The sequence below is a fragment of the Pinus tabuliformis genome, chromosome 5_1 (genome assembly GCF_031772625.1).
Source record: "Pinus tabuliformis cultivar Carrire ecotype Pingquan chromosome 5_1, CPIR1, whole genome shotgun sequence".
In the NCBI taxonomy this organism is placed as follows: Eukaryota; Viridiplantae; Streptophyta; class Pinopsida; order Pinales; family Pinaceae; genus Pinus; species Pinus tabuliformis.
The window spans coordinates 136,384,797-136,394,403 of NC_142305.1; the positions used below are offsets into that span (position 1 = coordinate 136,384,797).

The 9,607-nt window shown below is 40.1% G+C and overlaps 1 pseudogene; it reads right to left on the reverse strand.

Moving 5' to 3' along the window:
- Positions 1–7,333: 7,333 nt before the first annotated feature.
- LOC149163800 (pentatricopeptide repeat-containing protein At2g13600 pseudogene) lies at positions 7,334–9,400 on the reverse strand (annotated as a pseudogene).
- Positions 9,401–9,607: the final 207 nt, after the last annotated feature.

Sequence of the window (9,607 nt, forward strand, 5' to 3'; positions counted from 1 at the left end):
TTGATTAAGATCTATTCTTTCGTACAACACTACTCTAATCACTCAAGCTAATGACATTAACTCCTAAATTGCAAAGAATAAGTGGGAAAACTAACATCTATATATTTCCAAGAAATCATAAACAAATATTTTTGAGTTGTTATTGTAGATCTTTCCAATCACTCTTCTCGCAAGAAATGTGATAGCCAAGACTGCAATTACAAGTTTTTATGATATAATATTCACTGAAACAAGAGAAGGATTGCAATGCTTTGAAACAAGAACAAGAAGGAAATACAAGAGAGAGACTAAAACCTTTGGGTTGGGACCAAACCCAAAGGTTTCAACCCTCCAAAACTAACTCAGATATAGATCAATAGTAAACTTATCATTAAAAAAAAAATCAAGTCTCATATATCATGAAAGATAAGAATGACAGTGTCAAGCACTAGGCTCACAATAATTACTGCTAGCTACAACAAAAAAATGAATCCTCATGAGCCTTTCAGGAAGTTTACTTATACAAAAATGATTGAGAGGCAGCTTCCTTGAAAGGAGGAATGCTTCCCTCCAAAATCTCGAGATTTGTGGATCTGGTTCCCTTTGTCCTTCTCATTCACTTGGAGTTCCTCAGTCGCAAGTGAATTCGAGCTGTTGGAGAGGATTTTGTAATCTCAAGTCGAGTTAGGGAGTTAATGAGGTGGACAAGCTCCCTATATTTTCTCTAGGTCTCTCCATCAAAACCCTACATGGTAAATATCTCCAAAAATGCTTCTTTAACCTACATATTAATCACATTTGGCCATACAATATGACAAACACCTTTTAGTCTTCCTACTAAGCATATTATGGCTAAAAATGTGAATTAATGTGAGAAAATGAGATTTTTAAGGGCTAGAGGATAGCACAATGAACTTTAAAATATACCTATTGATGGGACCCATCATATGGACCCTATCTAATGTGGTACTCCTCGCCAGGTTCCAACAAAGGTGTGCAAAGCATCTGACAAAGTGACCCCACTTTTATTCCCTACATGTATGCTTCCCATACATAGTTGAATAACACATAATCATGTTAAAAGATATCAACACGTCTTTAGCCTAAAAATATTATTTAAATATATCACATGTGCTAGAACAAAAAAGTGCTCCAATATCACTTTGGTATACCTAAATTACTTAAACAAAAAACTTAGAGAAATATTGACAAAAATACAATTACAAAAAGCAAATAATATAGTTCCAAAATACATAAGCTAAAATAATGAACAAGTTTTTATTGATATTCTGAATAAAAAACAATATCCACTTATCCCTTCAATGGTGTAGTGTCTAATTAAACAAAGCCTAAATATAAAATTAATCACTTGATAACCAATTTTTTTTCCCATAGAAAAAAGTCGTAATTTTATTCATATTGATAAAATTACATTTTGTAGATGCATGAGGCATATTCAGATGGTTGTTCCTGTAATGACAGGCAGCAAACAGAGAAAGAAAAAACACAAAATAGCAGATGACTGTTCCTGTAATGACAGGAAGCTACAGAAATAGAGAAAAAGAAAAAAATGTTCCAGCAAGACTAAACTTTTCTACCCTTCTTCTTCTCCACCCGTCGCCAACCACCAGTGTCGGGAGTGGGTGTAATAATAGCTAGCTGATTTTCCATTGGGATCAGTTGAAGTTCTTTGTCAGATTCTGAGCCCTCTGATCCATGGGTTCGTTTGATGCCGCTTATTTCCATTTGTGGCTCTTGTTGCAGATCTGAAATGTGCAGCCCCAAATGAGTAGTTGGGGCATTCTCTTCCTAAGTATATGTCTGTCTCATTTGAGTATCAGGTTCTGTCTGGTTCTCTGTAGGCTCCACATTTATGTCTTCTTCTTCCAATGGGTCGGTGTGCTGCCAGCCTTTGGGCTTTTTCTGTTGTTTCTTGGTTCTCCTGGGGTCCTTTCGAGCAAATGGGCAATCATATTGAAGGTGCCCTGTTTGCATGCATCCCCTGCACCAGAACGCTGTGTTCTCATAGTCGAGCTGTTGTATCCATTGAGAATTATTGAAATTCAGTGTGATGTGGTCAGGTAGCCCCTGACTCAAATCCACTTCTACACATATTCTGGCAAATGTAAATATTCCCCTGATAGCTCTGTCTTCATCCATTTTTAGGAATTTCCCCAGGGAATTCCCAATAGCAGCTAATACTTTGTGATGCCAAAAGTGTAGAGGGAGACCATGTAGCCTAACCCATACAGGCATCGTTGAGACTTTCATTGTATTGGCATCGAAATCAGAAAACCAGGGGGTGAGGAAGAGGCCAGAACTGCCCCAGAACCAAGGCCCCTGATTAATAATGTTGTCTCGTTCTTGTTCTGTGTTAAATCTAACTATGAAGTACCCTTTGGGGCATAGGTAAATTTCACAGTTTGTTGTCCATGTTGTAAAGATCCACTGGTGCAGGGCATCTGATTTAGGCCAGAACCCATTAAATCTACAAATAACTGCATTTTTAGATAAATCAGAGTGTAGACTAGTTACCTCTGGCATAGATACTAGTAGCGTTGGTGATTCTGGCTTTTGTTCAACAATGTATGGTCATGGTAACTCTGATGGTGGTGCTGCTTTATTTTTCATTTTTTCCTTCCCTTTCACTGCATCCCGAAAGGAACCTGTATTTTTAGAGCTGGTTCCAGTGCTTCCGCCACACAGTCGGAGATTTAAAATAATGGTTGAATCTTTGGCAATGCCATAGTGCTGGAGAGTTTGGTTGTCCTGCATACTGTATCCTGAACATATTAGGTTTTGATCTTGTGCTGGGGTTCCAAGGTGTCCCTGGATTCCCTTTTTTAACGCATGGATGCTCATTCCCTTACTGAGCGGCATGCAAATATATTTGCCCTCAATTGATTTGATGAAAATCTGGATCAGATCTGCGTCCATACTGAGTAAATCGGTCAACTTGATAACCAATTACATAGTTTTATTGCTATAAATAATGCATGTCAAAACCAAATCCTAAGCCTTTCGCAAGGTACATCAACTACATAGTGCACCATCTTTAATAAGACCACTTTATATTATTGATTATAAACTTTAATTACTTAGTAAACTTTATTTAATAAAAATGGGGATTATGAAACAATCTACTCCCTTGACTATGAGAGTTGGGGAGAGACCCTAACATTATTACTCGAATAAGACACCATCTTGAGACATTATTTACTTTTATAAATTTCGTATAAAAGGAAAAATAAATATAATTTATCAATCTAATAAGACACCATATGTGAGGGGGAAAGTGGAAGAACATGGCAACTGGAGCTAGGGTTTTTTCTGCACGAGAAGGCGTGGAGCTAGGGTTTCTTCTACACGAGAAGACGATTCTAGACGAGGCTGCCATTTTCATTTCATTGGAGGGATCGTAGCGAGGATATGAAGCCCCTGGCTCATGGAGGCAATGGTTGGATCGGGCTGTGGCGGCTCCTCCTCCCGGACTACCACAAAGGCACCTCAGGGACTGCGGCAGATGGAACTAGAATCGCTGCTCGCTGCCCCGGATGGGCTCGGCTCCCCGGCGGATGACACAGACTCCTTTTCTCAGGCTTTTTTGTTCTCAAGCTGTGGACCTAGCATGGGTTTAGCTCGGCGACTGCCTAAGTAGTCGGGTTCGAATTTCTTTTGCTCATGGAAGGTTGCAGGGGGAGTTGCAGTGGGTTTTTGGTGGTATCAGTTTTTTGGAAGTGGATACAGGTCAGTGGCTCTGCCTGCTCCGGACCCCTGCCTTCCCTGAAGGTGTTCCTTTCATTCTCTAGGCGGTTTCTGTGAATAAGGACTGCCTAATTCAAAGCCCTCCCATGCACGGGCCAGGGTCCCCCTTGTTGCTGCCGACCAGTTGGAGCCGGGTAGCAGGCGCCTGGTCCAAAATACTCTGTTTTTTTCGATACTTGGTGCCTCATGATCTCCCCCCTGAAGCGCAGATAGTAGGCAATACGAAGGAAGTTGGCTCCTTGTCCCAGGTAAACCCTTTCCGTTTTCAAATTTATATAAAATCTCCAGAAGGGCCTTCCCTGTCAATCTGGATTACTGTAACAGACAATGTTCTGTCCCTGAAACATTCCATTTCACAGAACGCTGGATATCCAACAAATTTGCAAAACTTAATTTATGGAGGTAGAGCCTTACAGGGTTTTAGGAAATTGCAGGATTATGATATCCAAAGGGCATCCACAATTGTCCTCAATCTGAGATTAGGGGGGTGGGGGTGCAGGGATCGTAATACATCCCTCTATGGCTAGGAAGGTTTCTGGGAGCAATCCTTTGAAATTTCCAGAAGAAAAAATGAACAAAACATTCAGAGGCCCCTCGTTTAAACATATTCTCCAGGGGACAAGATCAGTGACCGAAAAAAAAAAAAAAACAACAACAGAATAAAAAACTACAGGGAGGTTTAGTCACTAGCCCATACATAGTGGAGCTAATGAACTCAACTCTGGAATTACATATAGAAGATCTTGAAGTGGATGTGAGTTGTGCCTCCTTTGCATCACAAGCCATCATTTGTCAATTTAACTGTTTTTGGCCAAAACCAAAGGAACTTTTTCACTGGATTTTGAGCAACTGGTCCCTCGATTGTGAAATACATCTTTGCTCAAAAGGTTTTTTTATTGTAAAACTCCCTTCTCCTACTGCCAGAGACTATATTCTGCAGGAAGGGCCATGGTTTTGGGGATCGACTAGTCTTTTTGTCACCCCATGGTTTCCAGATTTTGATGCAAACACTATGGTTATTTCTAGAATGCCGGTGTGGATTCGACTGCACAACCTCCCTCTTCATTTCTGGAATGAATGCATTCTCTCTGGTATCGGGAACAACATTGGGAAATATATCAAAATGGATTCCCAAAGGTTGGAAGAAAGGATCTTCACCTTTGCTAGGATCTATGTGGATGTGGACCTCAACAAAGGTTTGCCAGATCGTATTCAACTAATCCATAAGCAGATGAACTGGACTCAAAACCTAGATTATGAGAACACAGCCTTCAGGTGTAGAATCTGCAAACAAACTGGGCACCTTCAAAACATATGCCCGGAAGCAAAAAAAAACAATGTCAGAAGGAAGAAAAATGGGAAACAACAGAAAGGATGGAACTTCTTCCCATCTCAACAGGAAATGGAGGAAGATGAGGCTGAGGTGGACCTCCCCTTTCCTAGGAACAACCAGACTTCACAAGCACTAGAAAAACAGGAGGAGTCCGCTCAGGTACCCAAGGAAACTCAGGACAATCAGGCACCAGAATCCCAGGGGGAACAAGAACCCATGGAATCACAACCAATACTTATGACAGAATCACTGGAACCAAGCAGGTACAAGTGGATACACTCATCAGACACTTCAGATTCAGATAAAGACATCTTCAAACCTGATGAGTCCCGGCTTGCTCTGGTCACTACCACTCAGCCGCAGGGGGGATAGCACAAGGTTGAGAAGAAAAAAGGGTGGAAAACGTAGTTTTCTGGTCATTGTATATTAGTTTGTTTTTATTTTTGACGCTCTTGTTTACCATCAACCAGTGGCTGGTGTTGTTTGGTTCTTGCGAGTACAGCATGTAATTTTATTTTTCTATATAAATACAATTACACTTTTTTCATTGGAAAAAGACACCATAGGTGAGGCATTATTACTTTCATAAATTTCCTATAAAAGGAAAAACAAGTATATTTAAAATTTGGCTATCACTCTATAAAAACACCATATTTCAGACATTATTTAGTTTTATGAATTTCTTAATAGCAAGGGATTTTGGATGAGGCATATGATTGTTTATGGTTTTGATGATGACAATTATGATTGGAGATTTATCAGGCCTCAGGTTTAAATCTCATGGGGAGGGGATGTTTCACACAATCTTGATAATAGCATCTTACTGGTAGGCAGATCGGTATTCTATCCAAAATTGGGGCTGGCCCTGGCCTAGGCTCAGCCTAATTTAAAAAAATAACACAAACTATGATTAAAGATCGTGTTCTTTAAAATTTTGCATCAACCATATTTCACTTAAAGATTTTATGAAGAATGATTATAACCTTTAGTGACCTCCTCCTCTTGTTTGCTTCTGCCTTGTCCTTGCCCATGGAGTTTCTTGGTTTCCTTCTCGATGATTGTTGAAACCCCCATGGGCTTATCTCTTTTCTTTCTTCCTCTGGCTTACTTCTCCAGTGTTCCATCTTTCTTTTTCTCGTCTCCTCTTCTGTCCCTTGTCCTCTTTCGGCTTCTTCATAAACTTTGCCTTCTGCGTTCTCTTGTCTTATCCCACTTCTTCATCTTTTGTAGAATTAGACGCGTTCCCTTGTTTTATCCCACTTCTTCATCTTTTGTAGAATTAGACGCATAAATCTATAACCTTGCCCTACTTTGTTTAGACCCCGAAACTACCATAGCTTTAAGTAGAATCTTTTTCATATGAAATAAAGTGAAACATCAGTAACCTAGCAATACATCTTATTAGTGGGTAATACAATACACAGGAATGAGTGTAATATTAGTTTCAGAATGGAACATCCCCAAGCATCATCTTAACGTTTGCTTACCCAAAATTATATGTGAAACGAAACTGTTCAACAGTAGCACTATACCACTCAATTTTCCATGGAATATATTATAAATTACGCTGATAATGATCTCATCGTCATCATTCTAACATAGCCGTTCATGTCATTCAATTCTTTATTTGCATTCTTGAAGCCTGTGAATATGTATGGCATACTCCATCAACATGTCTGCAATAATTACATCATTACATGGGAATTAAATATCGTGTAATATGACAATCAACAGTCCAGCCAAACAATGAATCAAAGCTATGTTCTTGTTCATGTTCTCCATCAAAATGTTATGCCATATTCATGTTGTCAGTAAGGGGTTTCTCCATCGAGCAAGAACATCCTCTCCTCATTTATTTCCCCTTCAAGTTGGATGTCTTAAAGCGCAATTGATAACTCATCAACATTTTTTTTAGTTTCCATCCCAAAAAAAAAATTCTTGCACAATAAAAGCAACTAAATTATTTTATGGTCCTGACTCCTAAAACCAGTTGCTTAACGCCTCCCAACCGCCAAAAGCTGAATGTTTCCTGCAGCTATTTGCTTCATATACATTGATGGAATGGGGAATAATCTCTCACAAGGATTTATAACCCAACAATCTTAGAGATCATCTTGATGTAGTGACAGTCACCACAAGCTAATTATCTTCATTACTTAGATTGGTTCCCCTGGGGGTGTACATACTACAGATAAGCCCAAACCCAGTGGTCAAATTCTCACCATGATAATAAACAGACCAACTTTTTGCCCTTTCTCAAATATTTTGATATGTAACTTCTTTGTCCAGTAAATATCCTGCTTCCTTCATTTGTGCAGTTAAACTCTTCAGCTTTGCATAAATCTCCTCTGTTTGTGGGTGGGACTTGTCTCCTGCAACAAATGAATGCACCTTGCTCTTAACCTCAATCCAGCTGAGTCCTGGCTCCTTTTTCACTCTCCTAGCTTTCATTGTGCTTCTCACCTTTTCAGCATCATCCCACTTACCAGCTGCAGCATATATGTTTGAAAGTAGAACATAGGTTGCATCATCTTCTGGCTCCAACTCAAGCACACGTTCTGCCGAGTGTTTACCAATCTCCACATTGCCATACATTCTACAGGCACCAAGTAAGGTCCGCCATATCAGAGAATCAGGTTGAAATGGCATGTCTTGGATCAAGTCCTCAGCCTCAGACAGGCACCCAGCACGCCCAAGAATGTCAACCATGCATGCATAGTGACCTAGAGTAGGTACAATGCCATGGTCTTGAATCATTGAGTTAAAGAAGTATCGCCCTTCATTTAATAGGCCTGCATGACTGCATGCAGACAGGATACCAACAAACGTTACAGCATTCGGCTTCATGCCAGACTGTTGCATTTCTTCAAACAGTTGGATGGTCTCCTTGTAAAAACCATTTTGTGCATAACCAACTATCATTGAATTCCATGAAACCACATCTCGTTTGGATGTTTGCTCAAATAGTATATGCGCATCATCGATGATTCCGCATTTTGAATACAAATCAACAAGGGAAGTCTGCACAAAAATATCTTTTTCATATCCATTTTTCAGAATTGAAGAATGGACCTGCTTGCCCTGCTCCAAAACTGCTAACCTAGCACATGCCCCTACAGCACTGGCAAAGCTAAACTGGTTTGGTTTTATGCCTGCCTGCTGCATTCGACAAAAGAGCCTCAAGGCGTCCTCGCCGTAATCATTTTGTTCATAGCCTGTGATCATAGCAGTCCAGGAGACTAAACAATGCTCGCTCATTTTCTCAAATACTTTCTGTGCATTCTCTATGTTCCTGCATTTTCCATACATGTTAACAAGGCCAGACAGCACAGAGTTATACCCTTCATATCCCGTCTTGATGACATTTGCATGGGTTTGCCGGCCTTCTTCCATAGTTGCTATTGACGCACATGCACTTAATATACTGGCAAAGGTATACTGGTTTGGTTTCATGTCCGTCCTTTGCATTTTTCTAAAGAGTTTCAAGGCCGCTCCATCTTGGTTATTCTGGACATATCCTGCAATCATTGATGTCCATAAAACCACATCTAGTATTGCCATTTTGTCAAACACCTCACGTGCATTCTCTAAACAGCAGCATTTGGCATACATGTCAACCAGAGCACTGCCCACAAACACATTCATCTCAAATCCTGTTTTTATGAAACATCCATGGACTTGCTTCCCCTGTTCTATTGCCTTGATCCCGGCACATGCCCGGAGAACGCTCGCAAAGCTAAACAGGTCAGGAAGATTCATCCCTTCTGAAAGCATTTGTGAAAACAACTTTAACGCTTCTTTATTATGGTTATGCTGGGTATATCCTGAGATCATTGCATTCCATGCCACAGTGCTTTTGTGAGGCATTTTGTCAAACATTTGGCATGCATCTTGCAGACTCCCACATTTAATATACATATCAATCATATTGTTCCCTAGGAAAACATGGCATTGGAATCCATTTATATTCATGTGCTCATGCACTCTCCTGGCCTGTTCAATAGATTTGCTGTGGGCGCATTCTCTAACAAGAAGAGCATAGCTATTGAAGCTCACCCTTGTGTAGGTTCCATGCAAAATATCAACGGCTTCCTTTACATTTCCCTTCGTACACAATGCTACTAGATTCTCATAGTCAGGATTCGGCTCGTGAAACTCATTTTTAATGGTGGAGGTGTTAACACCCCGAATATTTAACTGGTACCCAACAGAAAACTGAATCCCATTCCATAGTTGAAGGTCTGAAACTGCCAAAACACGTGTTTTTGCATGGTGTACTTGGCCTGTGAATGATGTTTTCAAAACTCTGGTGCACTTCTTCATATCCGTTTAATTCAGTCATTTTTCATACTAGGATGAAAATGTATAAAACCACGAGTTTGTTCACTAAAATTCTTCATATGTCTTGTGTTTCTGGAATATCTCTGTTAACAGTCGATCCTCTTCTGAAACCCATTGACTCAAAGCTTTGCTCCACTGGCCTGACGCTACAGAGAGAGTAATTCAGTGGAGGTTTCATATGGTGTACTG